This window comes from Panthera leo, chromosome E2 (assembly GCF_018350215.1).
Source record: "Panthera leo isolate Ple1 chromosome E2, P.leo_Ple1_pat1.1, whole genome shotgun sequence".
Taxonomy (NCBI): Eukaryota; Metazoa; Chordata; class Mammalia; order Carnivora; family Felidae; genus Panthera; species Panthera leo.
Window position 1 is genome coordinate 14,492,272 of NC_056693.1, and position 20,502 is coordinate 14,512,773.

Consider the following 20,502-nt stretch of genomic DNA (forward strand, 5'->3'; position numbering starts at 1 on the left):
AGATCATTACTGTGCAGTTCAATGACTTTCCACTAAGTGAACACACCTATAACCAGTACTCAGATCAAGAGGCCAAACAGTAGCCACCCCCAAGAGCCCCCCACATGCTCTCTTTCTGCCATCCTATCCCTTCTTAAAGTTATCCTTTACCTGAGTTCTAACAGTGCGGATTACTTCTGTCCGTCTCAACCCCCACGGTGTGTACTGTGTATTTGGCTTTTTACTTAACATCATGTTTGTGACATTCATATTGCACATAGGAATAGTTCTTCATTTTCACTTCTGTATGCTTTCGGTCCCTGTGGATATGCCTAAAACTGGGTATTTTCCAGCCTGGGGTTATCCTGGTGCTACCACTATTCTTGTACATTTCCTCCATAAACTTATGGGAATATGCTAAGGAGTGGAATCACTGGTCAAAGGGCAAGTGTGAGGTTGGCTTTAGTCAACACTGTCAAGCTACAATAACTTACACTCACATCCCTTGTGCACACACTTGATATTGTCTCTCTGAATTTTTTTTCCATTCTGGTCGGTATATTGTGGGTTGTCACACCAGGCACCATTTGTGCATTTCCTTTTAACTGGGCAAGTTCCAAACTCTGAATCCTTACAATACCCTCAGAGGTAGGTTTGCTCTTCCTCATTTTACGGGTGAGGAAACTGAGGCTCAGACAAGGGAAAGTCACGCCCGCTAAGTCACAAAGAGAATTTGTGGCTCCTGATCAATGCCAGCCCTATGCTAGGGGAATTAGAAATCAATCAGATCTGGTCCCTGCCTTCCTTGTTTAAGACCCCAGTACTTTTTTTTTTTTTCTTATTTGTTTTGAGAGAGAGAGAGAGAGAGAGAGAGCACATCTGGGCATATGGGGAGGGGCAGAGGGGGAGGGGGAATCCCAAGCAGGCTCCACACTGTCAGTGCAGAGCCCTATGTGGAGCTCAATGGTACAAACCATAAGATCATGACCTGAGCCAAAACCAAGAGTCAGATGCTCAACTAGTAGCAGGATTCTCGCACAGAGTTGTGACACTGAGGCTTTTCTTTCCAGGAAGCAACTGTTGGCACTGTTCAGTTGGGTTTGTACCCAAAGAACTCAGCCCCGAACGCCACGTGGCATAGTTTTTTTATACGTTTTCTGTTTCCCATTTATGGTAACACACAAACATGCAGTCTGATTAAGTGGTCTCATGTTACAAGGTCATGAGGAATGTTGTCATGTGGCATAGCCAAGTTGCCTTGAGTTTTGTTTTGTTTTTTTTTCTCTTTTAGGGAGGGGACCCTACCACAAGATGATTGAGCCACCCAGATGCCCCCCCCCCCAGCACTTTTATTTCCACACAAAAAAGGAAAACAATGAGGACAACAAATCCTCCTTTTTTTTCTCTGCATTGACAGTTCATAGTTCTGTCTTCCTTACCTCTGCCTCCCCCAAAAGGCATCCCAATTTCTACTTGAGTCTTGGAATCCATCACCTAAAACAGGATTCATCATCTCCTTCCTTGCCTCCTGTTCCCTATCTCCTAGTTTCCAGATTTCAGACTCAAACTATGTAAGAGCCTTGCTTTTATTCCCCAAATCCTGTCAACCCATCTCTGAAATCTCTCTGCTGTCTTTGGCAATGATAAATCAATGAATCCCTTTGGCATTTTTATGGATAATAATTTTATGGATAATAATTGTAATAGTTATGGATAATAATTGTAACCATTTCCTAAACGCTGACTGTGTGCCTGGCTCTTTGCTAAGCACTTTACCGTATTATCTCATGCAACCCTCACAACAGCCTTCCAAAGCAGGTAGTAGAAGTAACCAACATTTTGCCTTCTGCCAGGGAAGTTCAAGTGTTTTATACACGTGATCTGATTTAAATCTCATATTTATGTGGGATTTGAAATGGGAACAGTTGTCTTACTTCCTACTCTCTCAGGTCCAACAAAAGTCACCAGGCTCAGAGAGGTGAAGTCACTTGTTGGCCAAGATCATGCAGGAAGTAAATGGTAGAGATGCTATTCAAATCCAGGACCTGGGCTTTTACCCTCCCATGATAGTTATCATTTGGATTTGCAGATGACCTTCAAAAAGTGAGCTAGTCATTCTCAAGGAGGAGGACACTGAATCATTTAGGGAATTTTTTTCAAGCTAGATGCACCTTTACCTTATTTTAATGTTAAGATCCTTCCTCCTATCTTCTAGTTAAGAACCACGCATCTAGATCGTTTAACAATGGGCAAACTGGAGCCAGGATCAGCCCAGCTGACTAAAATTTCTCCCTCCTGGTTGAAGCCGAGGGCTTTCTTCCTCTAGACTACACTGCCTTCTAACAGAAGTCCTGAGCAGCTCTTGTGTTCTGTGAGGGTGTTTCCAGATCTGTGTTTTAGAGCTCTGCATGTGGCTGGGTGCATACAGGAGCCAGCAGACCAGAAGGTAAAGACAGCTGGACTGGCAGAGAACCTATTCCTCATTGACAGAGAGTGGCCGAACTCCAGCCATGATAGCCATGCCAAAATGTGGGCCCATTGTTACCAGATCTGATGTTTTGAGAGAAGTCAAGAATCCAGATTTTCTTTTCTTTTTTTAATTAAAAAAATTTTTTTAATGTTTATTTATTTTTGAGTGCGTGCGAGAGACACAGGGTGTGAGCAGGGGAGGGACAGAGAGAGAGGGAGATGCAGAATCCAAAGCAGGCTCCAGGCTCTGAACTGTCAGCACAGAGCCAGATGCGGGGCTTGAACCCACGAACTGTGAGATCATGACCTGAGCCAAACTCAGATGCTCCTGAGTCACTCAGGTGCCCCAAGAATCCAGATTTTCAAGTGAAATCTTCTAATTTTTAAATGTTGATGATAAATTCAAACACTTAGAAACACCATGCAGGGGTGCCTGGGTGTTCAGTCGGCTGAGCGATGGACTCCTGATTTCGGTTCAGGTCATGTCTCATGATTCATAAGATTGAGCCCTGCATCAAGCTTCTCTCTCTCCCTTTCTCTCTGCTCCTCCCCTGCTTGTGTTCTCTCTCTCTCTCTCAGAATAAATAAATAAACATTTTTTAAATCTTAAAAAAAAAAAAAACACCATACAGGCCAAACAAAACCATCTGTGGGCTTCATACAATGGATAGATGACCCCTGGTCTAGGCTCATCTTGTCCCCAGTATGGCCATCACAGGCCCAGGAATCAAGGGCTTTACTCAGTCCCAGGGTGGAAGTGGAGGGAGGGGTCTGAAACATTCAGAAGGCCGCAAAAATACGAGGTCAAGGATGAATAAGGATTATATTCAGGGAAAAGCAGGGGCGCCTAGGTGGTTCAGTCAGTTAAGCATCTGACTTCTGCTCAGGTCATGGTCTCACAGTTTGTGAGCTTGAGCCCTGCATCAGGGACTGTGCTGACAGCTCGGAGCCTGGAGCCTGCTTCAGATTCTGTGTCTGCCTCTCTCTCTGCCCCTCCCCAGCTTGCACCCTGTCTCTCTCAAAAATGAGTAAACATTAAAAATTAAAAACAATTTTCAGGGAAAAGCAAAAGTAGATATCTAACAATAGCTGATTTGTTAAATAAACTGAATGATCTTTTTAAATTTTGGAGCATCTGGGTGGCTCAGTCAGTTGAACATCCGACTTCGGCTCAGATCATGATCTCTCAGTTCGTGAGTTTGAGCCCCACACTGGGCTCTGTGCTGTCAGCTTCAGATTCTGTGTCTCCCTCTCTCTCTCTGCCCCTCCCCACTCACACTCTGTCTCTCTCTGTCTCTCAAAAATGAATAAATGTTAAAAAAAATTTAACATCTATCTATTATGGACTATGACACAGTTTTTAAAAGTGGTATAGAGGGGGCCCTGGGTGGCTCAGTTGGTTAAGCATCTGACTCTTGATCTCAGCTTAGGTCACTATCTCAGGGTTTGTGAGTTTGAGCCTGTGTCAGGTTCCTTGTTGATGGTATGGAGCCTGCTTGGGATTCTGTCTCTCCCTCTCTCTGCCCCTCCCCTGCTCTTTCTCTCTCTCTCTCTCTCTCTCTCTCTCTCTCTCTCTCTCTCTCTCTCTCTCAAAATAAATAAACTTTAAAAAGGTGGTATAGAATATTTAATACACCATATGTTCACAGAATATATAATACCTAAAAGAAAAACATAGATGACAAAGTGATAAAATATAAACCCTTTTAAAAAATCTTTTTATTTTGAAATTTCAGTTCCAGAAGATTTATAAGAATGGTGCATAGTGTTTGCCCAGATTCCCCAAATGTTACCATTTAACACATATGCCTTATCATTGTCTTTTTCTCTATATATGCATTCTTATTTGTGTGTCTGTATACAGATACATATTACACATATATCTTGCCATATGTATGTATTTTTCTAAAACTACTACTGGGATTTTTATTTGGATTGCATTAAATTTATAGACTGATTTGGTAAGAACTGGCATGTTAACCACACCGAGGCTTCCCATCCATGAATATAGTATGTCTCCACATAGCATACAGATTCTGCTATGGTAGATTTATACAGGTATACTTTGGAGATATTGCAAGTTTGGTTCCAGACCATTGCAATAAAGCAAATATTGCAATAATGTGAATCAAATTAAATTTTTGGTTTCCCAGTGCATATAAAAGTTATGTTTACAGGGGTACCTGTGTGGCTCAGTTGGTTAAGTATCCAACTTTGGCTCAGGTCGTGATCTCATGGTTCATGAGTTTGATCCCTGCATTGGGCTCTGCACCGATGGTGTGGAGCCTGCTTGGGATTCTCTCTCTCTCTCTCTCTCTCTCTCTCTCTCTCTCTCTCTCTCAAAATAAATAAATAAATAAACTTTAAAATGTCCAGGCTTAAAAAAATTATGTGTAGACTATACTGTAGTTCATTGCGTGTGCAATAGTAGTATGTCTTAAAAATGTGCATACCATAATTCAAAAATACTTTCTTGATGAAAAACGTTAACTGAGCTTTCAGTGGATCACAATCTTTTTGCTGGTGGAGCGTCTCGTCTCAATGTCGAGGGCTGCTGACTCAGCAGGGTGGCTGTTGCTGAAGGCTGGTGTGGCTGTGGCAATTTTGAAAACTAAGACAACAGTGAAGTTAGCTACATTGATTGAGTCTTCCTTTCGTGAATGATTACTGTGTAGCATGCAATGATGTTTCATAGCATTTTACCCACAGGAGAACTGCTTTTTAGAAAAGACAGGCTTCTTGTAATCACCAAGACAGTATGGTACCGCACAAGAACAGACACTCAGATCAATAGGACAGAATAGAGAACCCAGAAATGGACCCACAAACTTCTTTGACAAAGCAGGAAAGAATATCCAATGGAAAAAACACAGTCTCTTCAGCAAATGGTGCTGGGAAAACTGGACAGCGACATGCAGAAGAATGAACCTGGACCACTTTCTTACACCAGACACAAAAATAAACTCAAAATGGATGAAAGACCTAAATGTAAGACAGGAAGCCATCAAAACCCTTGAGGAGAAAGCAGGCAAAAACCTCTTTGATCTTGGCTGCAGCAACTTGTTGCTCAACATGTCTCCAGAGATAAGGGAAACAAAAGCAAAAATGAACTATTGGGACCTCATCAAAATAAAAAGTTTCTGCAAAGTGAAGGAAACAGTCAGCAAAACTAAAAGGCAACCGACAGAATGGGAGAAGATATTTGCAAAGGACGTATCAGATACAAGGTTACTATACAAAATCTATAAAGAACTTATCAAACTCAACACCCAAAAAGCAAATAATCCAGTGAAGAAATGGGCAAAAGATATGAATAGACACTTCTCCAAAGAAGACATCCAGATGGCCAACCGACACATGAAAAAATGCTCCACATCACTCATCATCAGGGAAATACAGATCAAAACCACAATGAGATACCACCCTACACCTGTCAGAATGACTCAAATTAACAACTCAGGAAACAACAGATGTTGGCGAGGATGCAGAGAAAGAGGATCTATTTTGCATTGTTAGTGGGAATGAAGCTGGTGCAGCCACTCCGGAAAACAGTATGGAGGTTCCTCAAAAAATTAAAAATAGAACTACCCTATGACCCAGAAATTGCATGACTAGGTATTTATCCAAGGGATACAGGTATGCTGTTTCGAAGGGGCACATGCACCCCAATGTTTATAGCAGCACTATCAACAATAGCCAAAGTATGGAAAGAGCCCAAATGTCCATTGATGGATGAATGGATAAAGATGTGGTAGGGGTATCTGAGTGGCTCAGTCGGTTAAGTGTCCGACTTCAGCTCAGGTCTTGATCTCACAGGTTCATGAGTTCAAGCCCCGCATCAGGCTCTGTGCTGACAGCTCAGAGCCTGGAGCCTGCTTCGGATTCTGTGTGTGTCTCTGTCTCTGCCCCTTCCCCGCTCATGCTCTGTCTCTCTCTGTCTCAAAAATAAACACTAAAAAAAATTAAATTAAAAAAAAAGATGTGGTATATATATACAATGGAGTATTACATGGCAATAAAAAAGAATGAAATCTTGCCATTTGTAGCTACGTGGATGGAACTGGAGGGTATTATGCTAAGTGAAATTAGTCAGAGAAAGACAAATATCATATGATGTCACTCATATGAGGACTTTAAGACACAGAACAGATGAACACAAGGGAAGGCAAGCAAAAATAATACAAAAACAGGGAGGGGAACAAAACATAAGAGACTCTTAAATATGGAGAACAAACAGAGGGTTCCTGGAGGGGTTGTGGGAGGGGGGATGGGCTAAATGGGTAAGGGGCACTAAAGAATCTACTCCTGAAATCGTTGTTGCACTATATGCTAACTAACTTGGATGTAAATTTTAAAAATAAAAATAAATAAATAAATAAATAAATAAATAAATAAATAAATAAATAAAAAAGAATCTTCTCAAAGCCTGTTACTGCTTTATCAACCAAGTCTATGTAACATTCTAAATCCTTTGTTTTCATTTCAACAATCTTCACAGCATCTTCACCTGGAGTAGACTCCATCCCGAGAAACCTCTTCCTTTCTTCATCATAAGAAGTCGCTGCTCATCCACTAAAGTTTTATCATGAGATCGCAGCAATTCAGTCCCATCGCCAGGCTCCCCTTCTAATCCGAGTTCTCTTGCTGTTTCCACCACATCCGCAGTGACTTCCTCCACCGAAGTCTTGGATCTCTCAAATTCATCCATGAGGGTTGGAATCAACATCTTCAAACTCCTGTTCATTTAAATATTTTGGCTTCTTCCCAGGAATCACAAATGTTGTTGATGGCATCTAGCATGGTGAATCCTTTCCAGAAAGTTTCCAGTTTGCTTTACACAGATCCGTCAGAGGCATCATTATGGATGGCAGATGTCACCTTATGAAATGCATTTCTTAAGTATTAAGACTTGAGAGTTGAAATGACTCCTCGATCTGTGGGCTGCAGAATGGACGTTGTGTCAGCAGGCATGAAAACAGCATGAATCTCCTTGTCCATCTCCATCAGACTATTGGGTGACCAGGTGCACTGTCAGTGAGCAGTAATATTCTGAAAGGAATCTTTTTTTCTGAGCAGTAGGTCTCAACAGTGGGCTTAAGATATTCAGTAAAGTGCGGTGCCTGGGTGGTTCAGTTGGTTAAGCGTCCGACTTCAGCCCAGGTCATGATCTCACGGTTCGTAAGTTCGAGCCCCACGTCAGGTTCTGTGCTGACAGCTCGGAGCTTGGAGCCTGTTTCAAATTCTATGTCTCCCTCTCTCTCTCTGTGTCCCTCTGTCTGTCTGTCTGTCTCTCTCTCTCAAAAATAAATAAACATTTTAAAAATTATAATATTCAGTAAACCATGTTGTAAACAGATGTGCTGTCATTCAGGCTGTTTTACAGGCAGACTAGTTTAGCATAATTCTTAAAGGCCAAAGCATTTTCAGAATGGTCAGTGAGCGCTAGCTTCAACTTAAAGTCACCAGCCGCATTACTCCTAACAAGAGAGTCAGCCCGTCCTTTGAAGTCAGGCATTGACTTTTCCTCTCTACCCGTGAAGGTCTCGGATGGCATCTTCTTCCAATATAAGGCTGTTTCGTCGACATTGAAAATTTGTTTCTGACGGCCACCTTCATGGTGATTATTTTAACTAGATCTGGATAACTTACACTTGCAGATTCACCTTGCGTTTTTATACTATAGAGATGGGTCCTTTCCTTAAACCTCATGAACCAACCTCTGCTAGCTTCGAACTCTTCTCCTGTGCTTCCTGCCCTCTCTCAACCTTCATCAAACTGAAGAGAGTTAGGGCCTTGCTCTGGATTGGACTTTGGCTTAAGGGAATTCTGTAGCTGGTTTGATCTTCTCTCCAGACCACTAAAACTTTCTCCATATCAGCAACAAGGCTGTTTTGCTTTCTTACCATTCGTATGTTCACTGGAGTAGCACTTTTCATTTTTCTCAAGGACTTTTTCCTCTGCAATTACAACGTGGCTAATTCTTTGGCACAAGAAGCTGAGTTTTCTCCCTATGTTGGCTTTTGACATGCCTTCCTCACTGAGCTTGATTATTTCTAGCTTTTGATTTAAAGGGAGAGACATGAGATTCTCCCTTTCACTTGAACTCTTAGAAGCCACTGTAGGGTTATTAATTGGCTTAATTTCTATATTGTGTCAGGGAATAGGGAGGCCTGGGGAGAGGAGACAGACAGGGGATCAGCTGGTCAGTGGAGCAGTCAGAACATACACATCTATCAATTAAGGTCTCTTTCTTATGTGGGCAGGGTTCACGGTGACCCCAAACAATTATAATAGTAACATCAAAGGACCTGATCCGAGACCACCGAAACAGATATGATAATGAAAATATTTTAAATATTGCAAGCTTTACCAAAATGTGACACAGAAACACAAAGTGAGCAAATGCTTTGGGAAAATGGTGCCAATAATGGATTTGTTCAGTGCAGGGTCGTCCAAAACCTTCAATTTGTAAAAAACACAATATTTGTGAAGCACAATAAAGAGGATGCAATAAAACCAGGTATGCCCTTACCTATATCATTTTTTTCAAGCTATTTAAAATAGTATCTTCCTAGGGGCATCTCGGTGGCTCAGCCATTTGGGTGTCCAACTTTGGCTCAGGTCATGATCTCACAGTTCGTGGGTTCGAGCCCCACGTCGGGCTCTGTGCTGACAGCTCGGAGCCTGGAGCCTGCTTCGGATTCTGTGTCTCCCTCTCTCTCTGCTCCTCCCCTGCTCGCGCGCTCTCTCTCTCTCTCAAAAATAAACATTAAAAATAAAATAAAATAGTATCTTTCTAAAAACAGGGATAATTAATATATAATCAATTGCACATATTTACAGTATACAATTTGGTGAGTTTCAGTATATGTATGCACACAAGAAACCATCATTAGAATCAAGATAACCCGTGTGTTGCCCTCCAACATCATTTTGGGTCCTTTTGTACTCTTCCTTCAGGCTCTCCGTGCCTCTATCCCGGGAAACTCTAATTCATTTGCAGTTTTCAGAATTTTATGTAAATGGGATCTTACAGTATATACTCTTTCATTCTGCCTAAGTATTCTCAGATTTATGCATGGTATTGTGTGTATCACAGCTCGTTCTCTTGCATTGCCGAGGGCACTCTACTGATTAATAGTCTTCGGCGATGACAAGTATAGTTGCTATGAACATTCATGTACAAGTTGGACACGTGCTTTTATTTCTCTTGGATAAATACCTAGGAGTGGAATGGCCGGGTCCTATGCTAGGTGTAAGTTTAACTTTTTAAAAAGCCTCCACACTGCCTCCCGGCGTGGTGGTACCATAGTACATTCCCATCAGCAGCATGAGAATTCTAATTGTTCCACATCCTCGCCAAATACCCCCTGACTTTCAAATCGGTCTTTCAGTTTTAGACATTTTATTAAAACTGGTTTGTTTTTGTTCTGAGAAAGAGAGGGTGAGCAGGAGAGAGGCAGAAGGAAAGGGAAAGCGAGACTCTTAAGCTGGTTCCACACCCAGTGCAGAGCCTGATTTAGGGCTCTGTCTCACAACCGTGAGATAATGACCTGAGCTGAAATCACGAGTCTCAAGCTCAACTAACTGAGCCACCCAGGTGCTCCTGAATTTTAGACATTCTAGTAGATGTGATTTTCACCTGAATTTACCTAATGACTAATAGTACTGAGCCTTTTTTCATGTGCTTATTTACTATCCATTTATTTCCTTGGGTGGGGTGTCTGTTTAAATATTTTGCCCATTTTTAATTGTGTTGCTTTTTCTCGTTAATGGTGTTTCGACAGTTCTTTATTTATTTTGGTGTCTGACTTGGGTTGGGCAAAATCATGGACTGAGTAGCTCAAACAGAAGCAATTTATTTCTCACAGTTCTGGAGGCTGGGAAGTTCAAGATCAACGTGCTAGCTGTTTTGGGTCTTGGTGAGGGCTCTATTCCTAGCTTATAGATCTTGTATAAGGCTGCCTTTTTTTGAGAGGGAGAGAGAGCGCACACATGAGTTGGGGAGAGGAGCAGAGGGAGAGAGAGAAAGAATCTTTTTTAAAAAAATATATTTAGGGGCACCTGGGTGGCTTAGTTGGTTACGCGTCCAACTTCGGCTCAGGTCATGGTCTTGTGATCTGTGGGTTTGAGCCCCACGTCGGGTTCTGTGCTGACAGCTGGGAGCCTGGAGCCTGCTTTGGATTCTGTGTCTCCCTCTCTCTCTGCCCCTTCCTCATTCACGCTCTGTCTCTCAAAAATGAGTAAACATTTAAAAAAATTTATATATATATATATATATATATATATATATATATATATATATATATATCTGTATATGTATATATATATATGTATGTATTTTGAGAGCGAGAATGCAACCAGGGTAGGGGCAGAGGGGGAGAAAGAGAATCCCAAGCAGGCTCTGAGTAGTCAGCACAGAGCCCAACACAGGGCTTGAACTCACAAACCACGAGATCATGACCTCCATAACAAAGTCAGGAGTCAGACGCCTAACCGACTGAGCCACCCAAGTGCCAAGAGAGAGAGACAGAGAGAGGGAGAGAATCTTAAGCAGGCTCCATGCTAAGCACAGAGCCCAATATGGGGCTTAATCCCATGACCCTGGGATCATGACGTGAGCCAAAATCAAGAGTTGGGCCCTCAACCACCTGAGCCACCCAGGTACCCAGATGGCTGCGTTTTTACTGTGGCCTCACATAATGCAGGAAGAGAGCTGTGGAATGTCTTCCTCTTCTAATAAGGGTATCATCTCTATAGGATTAGGACTCCATGCTTAGGGCCTCATTAAACCTTTATCACCTCCTCACAGGACCTATCTCAAGATACAGTAACATTGAGAGTTAGGGCATCAACTACAAGTTTTGGGGGGGGGGGGATCATATTCAGTCCATAAGACTTACACAAGTCCTTCATCAGAGATGTTATTTACAAATACCTTCCCAGTGTGCGGCTTCCCTTTTCATCCTCTTAATAATGTCTGAAGAGCAGCAATTCTTGATTTTAAGTCCAGTTTTATCAATTTTTAAAAAATGGATCATTTGTCAATGTTGTTATCTAAAAGAATCCTTGCCGAATGGAAATTCACAAAGATTTTCTTCGAAAAGTTTTGTAATATCATGTTTTACATTTAGATCTATAATTCATTTTGAGGTTGTGGGGTTGTGCGTGTGTGTGTGTTTTGTTTGGTTTTGGTTTTGGTTTTGGTTTTTTGGTATGTGGTACAAAGCAGTGCTCAAAGTTCCTCTTTTCTCCTATGGATACTCTGTTGTTCTGGCACCATTTGTTGAAAATATGATCTTTTCCCACTGAATTGTCTTGCAACTTTGTCAAAATTCAGTTGACTGTGCAGGCGTGGATCTACTTGTAGACTGTTCTCTTGATCTATTTTTCTATCTTGATACCAATACTACATCGTCTTGATTATTGTAGTTTTACAAATCTTGAAATTTGGTAGTAGAAGTCTTCCAACTTTATCCTTCTTTTTCAAAGTTATTTGGACTATTCTAGGTACTTAGCATTTCTATAAGAATTTTGGAATCAGCTTTTCGATTTTTGTAAAAATTTTATGTGACAATATCTTGGGTCCACAGACTCATCTGGAGGAAATTGACACCTCTGCACTAAATTTTCCAATCTATGAACCCCGTATATTTCTCCATTTATTTAGGTATTCCTTAATGTCTTCCAGAATGTTTTTTTAAGTTTGTAGTGTACAGATATTGCACACCTTTCTTCAGATTTATCCCTATATAGTTCATATTTTTATTATCTTTCTAAAAATTTTTATTTATTTTTGAGAGAGAGAGAGAGAGATGGAGAGAGAGAATATGCAGGAGGGGCAGAGAGAGAGGGAAACAGAGAACCCCAAGCAGGCTTCATGCTGTCAGTGCAGAGCCCGATGTGGGGCTCAAACCCACAAACCATGAGATCATGACCTGAGCCAAAATAAAGAGTCAGATGCTTAATTAGCTAAGCCAACCTGGAGCCCCTATTTTTCCCTTTTCAATCTGTATGCCTTTTATTTTTTTTCTTGACAGCTTGCAATAGCCCGGACTCAGTACAATATTGAATAGGGGTGTTGAAAGCAAACATTCTTCTCTTGCTCCCAATTTTAAATAGAAACTATTCAAACTTTTAACATCATCTATCTTTCTAAATGCCCTTTGACAGGTTAAGGAAGTTTCTTTCTATTCCTTGTTTACTGACTTAAAAGTCAATTTTGTTGAATGTTTTTTCTTTACCTATTGAGATGACCACACAGAGTTTATTCTTTAGTTTGTTAATATGATGAATTTCATTGATTGCTTTTTTAATGTTGAAGGAATCTTGTATTCCCAGAATAAACTCCAGTTGGCCTTTTTATATACTATAATTTTTATGTATTGATGGATTTAACTTACTAATATTTTGTTAAGGATTTTTGTGTCTGTGTTCTGGGGAATATTGATTTATAGTTTTCTTGTAATGTCTTTATCTGGTCTCTGGTATCAAGGTAATATTAGTCTCAAAATTAGTTGGAATGTGTTCCTTCCTCTTCTATTTTCTGGATGAGATTTTTCAGAATTCATGTTATTTTATTTGATGGAATAAATGTGTGAATATTTGATGGAATTCTCCAGTAAAACCATTGGCCTAGAGATTTATTTTTTTGGCAGATATTTAGCTATAAATTCAATTTCTTTAATAGTTATAGAACCTCTCAGGTTATCTTTTTCATCTTTGGTGAATTTGGGTAGTTGGTATATTTCAAGGAATTGATACATTTCATGGAAGTTGTCAAATATGGGCATTGAATCTTCTGTAGTATTACCTAATTACCTTTTAATTCATGTTGGTTCTGTAGTGATAGTCCTCTTTCATTCACAACATAGGTGATTTTGTTTACTCTCTTTTTCTCTTGGTCAGTCTGGTTATAAGTTTATCAACTCTATTGATCTATCAGAGATCGCTTTTCGTTTCATTGATTTTTTTCAATTTTATTGATTTTTTTAATTTTTTCAATTTTATTGATTTCTGCTCTTTGCTATTTTTTCCTTCAGTGCTCTGGGTTTCATTTGCTCTTCTTTTTCTAGGATCTTCAGATAGAGAGTTAGATTTGAGAGCTTCTTTTGTAATGTATGTGTTTACTGCAATAAATTTATCTCTCAAAACTGCTTTAATTGCTCCCACAAATTTTGATATTTTTAGATTTAATTAAAAGGTTTTTTTTTAGGGGGCCTGGGTGGCTCAGTTGGTTGAGCATCTGACTTCAGCTCAGGTCATGATTTTACCATTCATGAATTCGAACTCTGCATCAGGCTCTGTGCTGACAGCTCAGAGATTGGACCCTGCTTTGGATTCTGTGTGGGTGTCTCTTTCTTTGCCCCTCCCCTGCTTGTTCTCTGTCTCTCTCTCAAAAATAAATTAACATTAAAAAATATTTTTTATTTTCTATTTCCTCTTAACACTACTTCTTTGACTCATGGATTATTTAGAAGTGTGTGATTAATTTCCAAATATTTGGGAATATTCCAGCTATCTTTCTATTATTGATTTCTACTTTAATTCCACTGTGGCCAGAGGACATAACTTGTATATGCATATTTTGTATGATTTCAATTTTTAAAAATTTGTTACGGTGTTCATTTTCTAACACAGGATAAAGTGTATCTTTTTAAAAATGTATTTATTTATTTTGAGAGAGTGGGGAGCAGGGAAGGGGCAGACAGAGAGGGAGAGAGAGAATCCCAAGCAGACACTGTGCTGTCAGTGCAGAGCCTGATGTAAGGCTTGATCTTGGGGCTCGATCTCTTGAACCATGAGATTATGACCTGAGCCAAAATCAAAAGCCAGATGCTTAACTGACTGAGCCACCCAGGTGTCCCAGGATATGGTCTATCCTAGTAAATGTTCTATGTGCACTTGATACTTATTTTATTTTTGAGAAAGGGACAGAGACAGAGACAGAGCATGAGAGGGAGAGGGGCAGAGAGAAAGGGAGACACAGAATCCAAAGCAGGCTCAGGCAAAGCCTGACACGGAGCTCAACCTCACAGACCACAAGATCATGACCTGAGCCAAAGTCGGACACTTAATCATCTAAGCCACCCAGGCGCCCACTATGTGCACTTGAAAAGAATGTGTTTTCTGCTATTGTTGGGTGCAGTGTTTTGGAAATATCAATTAGGTCAGCTTAGTTGATAGTATTGTTTATATCTTTTCTATTTTGGCTGATTTCTTATCTATTTTTACTATTGATTACTGAGAGATGGGTGTTGAAGTTGCCAACTATAAACATAGATTTGTCTACTTCTTTCAGTTCTGTTTTTGCTTGATGTATTTTGAAGCTCTGTTGTTAGGTGCAAGCACATTTAGGGTTGTTAAACTTTCTTGGTGAATTTATTTTTGTATCATTATATAATGACCCTGGTAATTTTTCTTGTTGTGAAGTATACTTTTTTTCTGATATGAATAGGGTGACTCTTGCTTTATTTTGATTAGTATTTGAGTGGTATATCTTTTTCCATCCTTTTACTTTTAACCTGTCCACATCTTTTTATTTAAAGTGAGTTTCTTGTAGATGGCATATGTCTAAATTTAATGAGAATCTTTGTCTTTTATTCGGTATACTTTGATTATTTACATGTAATGTAATATTGATACATTGGATTTAGGTCTATCATTTTATTGTTTTGTTTGTTCTCTCCTTCCTCCTTTCTGCCTTCTTTTGGATTTGAATTTGTTTTCTTTTAATTTTTCCTTTAGCCCTCCACTTTGCCCCCACATACTTTCTGTTTATAGGTCACCCTTCCCAGTCGTCTGACCAGAAAGAGAGCATTTCTCAGAATTTTTCTGTCTGCATCTGCTGCCCAGATCTGGGATTTGGATCATGCTCTGGTTAAAGTAGGGAGGTACAGGAGGGAAAAAAACCTATAGAAACCTTACCACTATGTCAGTTGTTTTTCAAACTTTGACTTCCCTCTGCAATCTGCCTACTCTCAATTACTTTTCAGTGTCCTTGGGTAGTTAATTTATGTATTCTGGCCAGAGATTTTAGTTGTAATCCATGAGGGATTACATATAGTAGGCTTGATCAATCTTAATGACAACCATAAGCACAAATACACACACACACACACACACACACACACACACACATCTTTTGAAAAGAGTGATATTGTTTTGAGTTTTTGCAAATCTTTTTAATCTCCAGCTTAACAGAAAGGAATTGGATTCTGGGGCATCTCGGTGGCTCAGTCAATTAAGTGTCCGACTCTTGATTTCAACTCAGGTAATGATCTCCTGGTTTGTGAGATCAAGTCCTGCTTCAGGCTCTGTGCTGACAGTGCAGAGCCTGATTGGGATTCTCTCTGCCCCCTCTCTCTGCCCCTCCCCTGCTCACACTCTCTCTAAAAATAAATAAACATTTTTTAAATATAATAAAATCTTTAAAGTAAAGAGACATTCTTGAAAAAGGCAAAACTACAGAAACATAGAACAGAGTAGTGGTTGCCAGGGGTTAGGGGGAGAGGGAAGGTGTGACTGAAGGGGATGGCACAAGGGAGGATTTTGGATGATGGAACTATCCCGTATCCTGTGGTAGTGGTAACATAAATCCATACATGTCAATTTTATTGCGTATTAATTTAAAAAAGAAAGTACTCTTGGGAAAACTATTCTCTGACTTGTAGAACTGGTGCTAATCATTCAAAACAAGAGAATGGCAGTGTAGGTGGGGGGAGACCATGAGGTTCCGGATCTACTGAGTCTGAGGTGACTTTGAGACGTTCAGTCGGTATCAAGTAGGCAGTGACACACACCATCTGGAACCCACAGGAGAGTTGTGTCTGCTCTTAAGATTTTCAGAATCCTCACTTGGTATAGAGTCACAGTTTTCTTCTGAACTTGTACATGAGTTATCAAGAGTTACCATTTCATGTTCCTTGTCACTGTTGTTTATGTGACCTAGCACCAGCAGACTCAATCCTTCTATCTCAACGACTATGTGATGATAAATGAATTTTTGTAACTTACTGTGCATGTGCAGGGATGGGAAAGGATGTCTTGTTTACAATAAGAAATAAAACAAAAGCAGAAAGTCATTTAGAACGATCATGGGGCAGGAGTCAGCAGGAGTCAGTGGTTTCTGAAGCCAGGAAAGAGTTTGAGAAAGCTTAGGAAGATTGTAGAATGTAAGAAGAGGCTTGAGAATGAGAGGTGACAGAAGATAAGGAGCTTGAAAGTTGCAGTCGGAGGGGTTGGTGGGAGATCAGGTCGGGATGTGTGTGTGTGTGTGTGTGTGTGTGTGTGTGTGTGTATGTGTGTGTGTACATAAGTATGTGCTACCAGAAAAGCCAATGGAGAAAATTTTAAAAAGAGGTGCTTATTCTCTGAAAGCAGGAAATGTCCTCAGGACTTAATTACAAGGAGGTTATTGGCAGCCTTGGCTGGCATCAACTCAGAGCAGTGGTGGGGTGGAAGCTAGCATGGGGAAGGAGGTGGAAAGAAGTTGAAATCAGCAGTGTACTGAGAGGAATAGTATTCTGATGGGGGTGCCCTTCATCTTCAGTCTCTTGAACTTTATGTTGGAGCCATGAGCTCTAACACCTGTTAGAGACATAAGAATTGGAAACTAACGGGCACCTGGGTGGCCCAGTCGGTTGAGTGTCCGACTCTTGGTTTCAGTTCGGATCATGATCTTATGGTTCATGAGTTTGAGCCCCATGTCAGGTTCTGTGCTGACTCTTGATTTCAGCTCAGGTCATGATCCCAGGGTCGTGGGATCAAGCCCTGTGTCGGACTCTGCATGGAGCATGGAGCCTGCTTCAGATTCTCTCTCTCTCCCTTTGCCCCTCTCCACCACTCACACACACACTCTCTCTCTAAAAAAAAAAAAAAAAGAATTAGAAAAAAATCTCTATTTGATGGTAACATGATTATAAAAGAATCAATGGAAAAGCAACTACAAATAGAACTTAGTTAAGTAGCATGACATTAAAATTAATACATAGAAATCAGCAGTCTTCAATAGTATCCAGTTAGAAGAAAGAACAGAAAGGCAAACCCTAGTCATAAGAACAACTAGTAATAATAATAAAATATCTAGGCATTAGCTTAACAAGAAATGTGTAAAATTTATGAGGAAAACTATAAATACTCCTGAAAGACACAAAAGTAAACATGAACAGATGGAAGGACAATGTTTTTGGGCAGAAGTCTCCTGTAATAAAGATATCAATTCTTTCGAAGTTAATTTATGTAGTGCAACCTTCCTCCCAAATGCCATCATTTGATCTAGAATTAGAAAAAGGTTGGTTATAAAACTTATTTGAAAGAATAAGCAAATAAGAACATCCAGGAAAACTCTAAGACCATGGTAAGAGAGCACCACTGGCTGTACCAGATATTAAAACATATAAAACTCCTGTAATTATAACACTGTGGTGTTAATGAGGGACTATAAGGCAAGCTGAGGGCCAAGCACAAGCCAGCACACACATATCCCCCCCAGGTGGGATATGTGTGACACTCCTCAGGCACTCCTGGCTGCCCAAGGATAAAAGAAAGGACAGAAAACAAATGGTTAAACTGATAAGAGTCTCCAGCAGTTCACGAACATCTTAGTAATATTACAAGAAAAGGACAATATTATCAGTAGCCTAATCTCCAGGAACTCCCTACAGTCTTAATGGTAATGCTTTGCTAGAGGGAAAAATACCTTAGCTTGACAATAGCTAGGCCTCCAGTAAGCTCTGAGTCCTTAGCATATGGAAAATCCCTTTAAGAAACTTCCTCTTGACTTTATCTCCCCCAGCCCCATAGTATATAACCAGCCACTCTTCACTGCCGCAGTGCAGCTCTTCCTGCTCACAGGTCCTGTCCCCGTGCTTTAATAAAATCACCTTTTTGCACCAAAGATGTCTTCAAAAGTTCTTTCTTGGCCATCAGTTCTGAACCCCACCATCACCCCAAAACCTCATCAATATTGGCACATGGATAGACCAAAGAAACAGGATAGAAAATTCAGGAAGAGAAGCAAATGTATGTAGAAATTTAGCATATAGTGAAGGTTGCATCTCAAACCACTGGAGAAAAGAAGGATGTTTTTAATAAGCGGTACCAGAGTAAGTGGGTAACTATATGGAAAAAGTTCAGATTAGATCTGTTCCTCACAACATGCATAGGGATAAATTTGAAAAGGGCCAAGAGATCTAAATTGTTAAAAGTGAGGGGCACCTGGGTGGCTCAGTCAGTCAAGTGTCTGACTTTGGCTCAGGTTATGATCTCCTGGTTCAGTAGTTCAAGCCCTGCATCAGGCTCTGTGCTGACAGCTCAGAACCTGGAGCCTCCTTTGGATTCTGTGTCTCCCTCTCTCTCTGACCCTCCCCCATTCAGGCTCTGTCTGTCTCTCAAAAATAAATAAAACGTTAAAAAGAAATTAAGTGACACTATCCTAGAACTAAAACAAAACCTGATGAATTCCTTTATAACCTTAAAGTGGGCAAAATTGTGCAAAGTGTAGAAACAGCGAAAGAAAAGATGGATACATTGTGATGTGGGGAACAAAAGCAAAAGAAATATACATAAAATTAAATTTCCTTACAACTTGCAGCCCATTGACAAAAGACAGGTGGAGTATGACAATGCTCAAGGAGTTCACAACTAACTGCCTTAATGTTAATGTGCTGCTAGAGGCAAAAAGCAACCTTACCTTGACATCAGCCAGGCCTCCAGGATCCTGTAGGTTTCTTTAATATATGAAAATACTCTTAGGGGATGCCTGGGTGGCTCAGTCAGTTAAGCATCCGACTTCAGCTCAGGTCATGATCTCACAGTTAATGAGTTCGAGCCCTGCGTCCAGCTCTGTTCTGACAGCTCAGAGCCTGGAACCTGCTTTGGATTCTGTGTCTCCCTCTCTCTCTGCTCCTCTCCCACTCATGCTCGCTCTCTCTCTCTCTCTCTCTCTCTCTTTCTCTCTTTCTCTTAAAAATAAATAAAGATTTAAAAATTAGAAAAGAAAATCCTCTTGGAAACTTCCTTTATCCATTCCCACCCCCAACTTAGAAGTATATAATCCATCGTTCCTCACAACCTCAGTGCAGCTCTTTCTTGCCCACGGGTCCTGTCCCTGTGCTTTAATAAAACCACCTTTTTGCACCAAAAACATCCCAAGAATTCTTTCTTGGCCGTCGGCTCTGAACCCCAAAACAGCAAACCACATCATTTTGGTGCCTGAACATGCGGCCTGAGTCTTCTCATCTGGACTCCGAGCCTCGGTGCAAACTTGGCAAGTAATTCCTCTTCTCTTTCTTTACTTTCATTTCAGAGGCTTTTTGAGGAGTATGGTCCTATTGGAACACTTTCTTGTCGATTGCTCAGGCTGCAATCCTCTAGCCTGCAGCTGCTCTATGAGGAGGAGAAAGCCTGCCTTTTGGCTGGAAGTTAGCACCCTGAGAAGAATGTTAAACAAGACCCAGAAACTTGATGCCCTCTCTTTCTTCCTGTCCTTATACAAAGTTGTCTTTCTTGGGCACAGGACAGCCACTTAGGTCACCAGGACAGCTGCCAATCTTAAGACTCCCATGTGATGTTTCCTCCTTATTGGTCTAATGTGATCTGCTCCACATCTCTGGTCTAGCTGCTTCTGGCCCCAAGGCAGCTGAAACCAGTATCTGATTGAATTAAAATCTAACCAGGGACCATTTTTTCCTAGGGAAGTAGGCTGTAAAAACTACATGTGCTGGAATGTCGTTTAGATCATGATGGATTTCTATCTTTACTGTTTTCCATCAATGTCCCCTATTAACTACTTAAATTACAACATTGAGTAATATCCCCTTGTAAAAGTTTCCTAGTGTTTTCCATGGGTTAAAAATGGCGTGTTCTTCACAGCCTTCATGGCACCAGCATGAAGTCCACCGGCATCACCAGCACCTATTTGTAGCCCAGGATGATGGGGAAGCAGTGGGGTTGGGGGGGTGGATGCTGGCAGGGCAGTGATTACAGTGATTTCACTCAAGGGCCATCTCTTGGTGGCTTTGACACTAGGAGAACCTCTGACATATCCTGTGT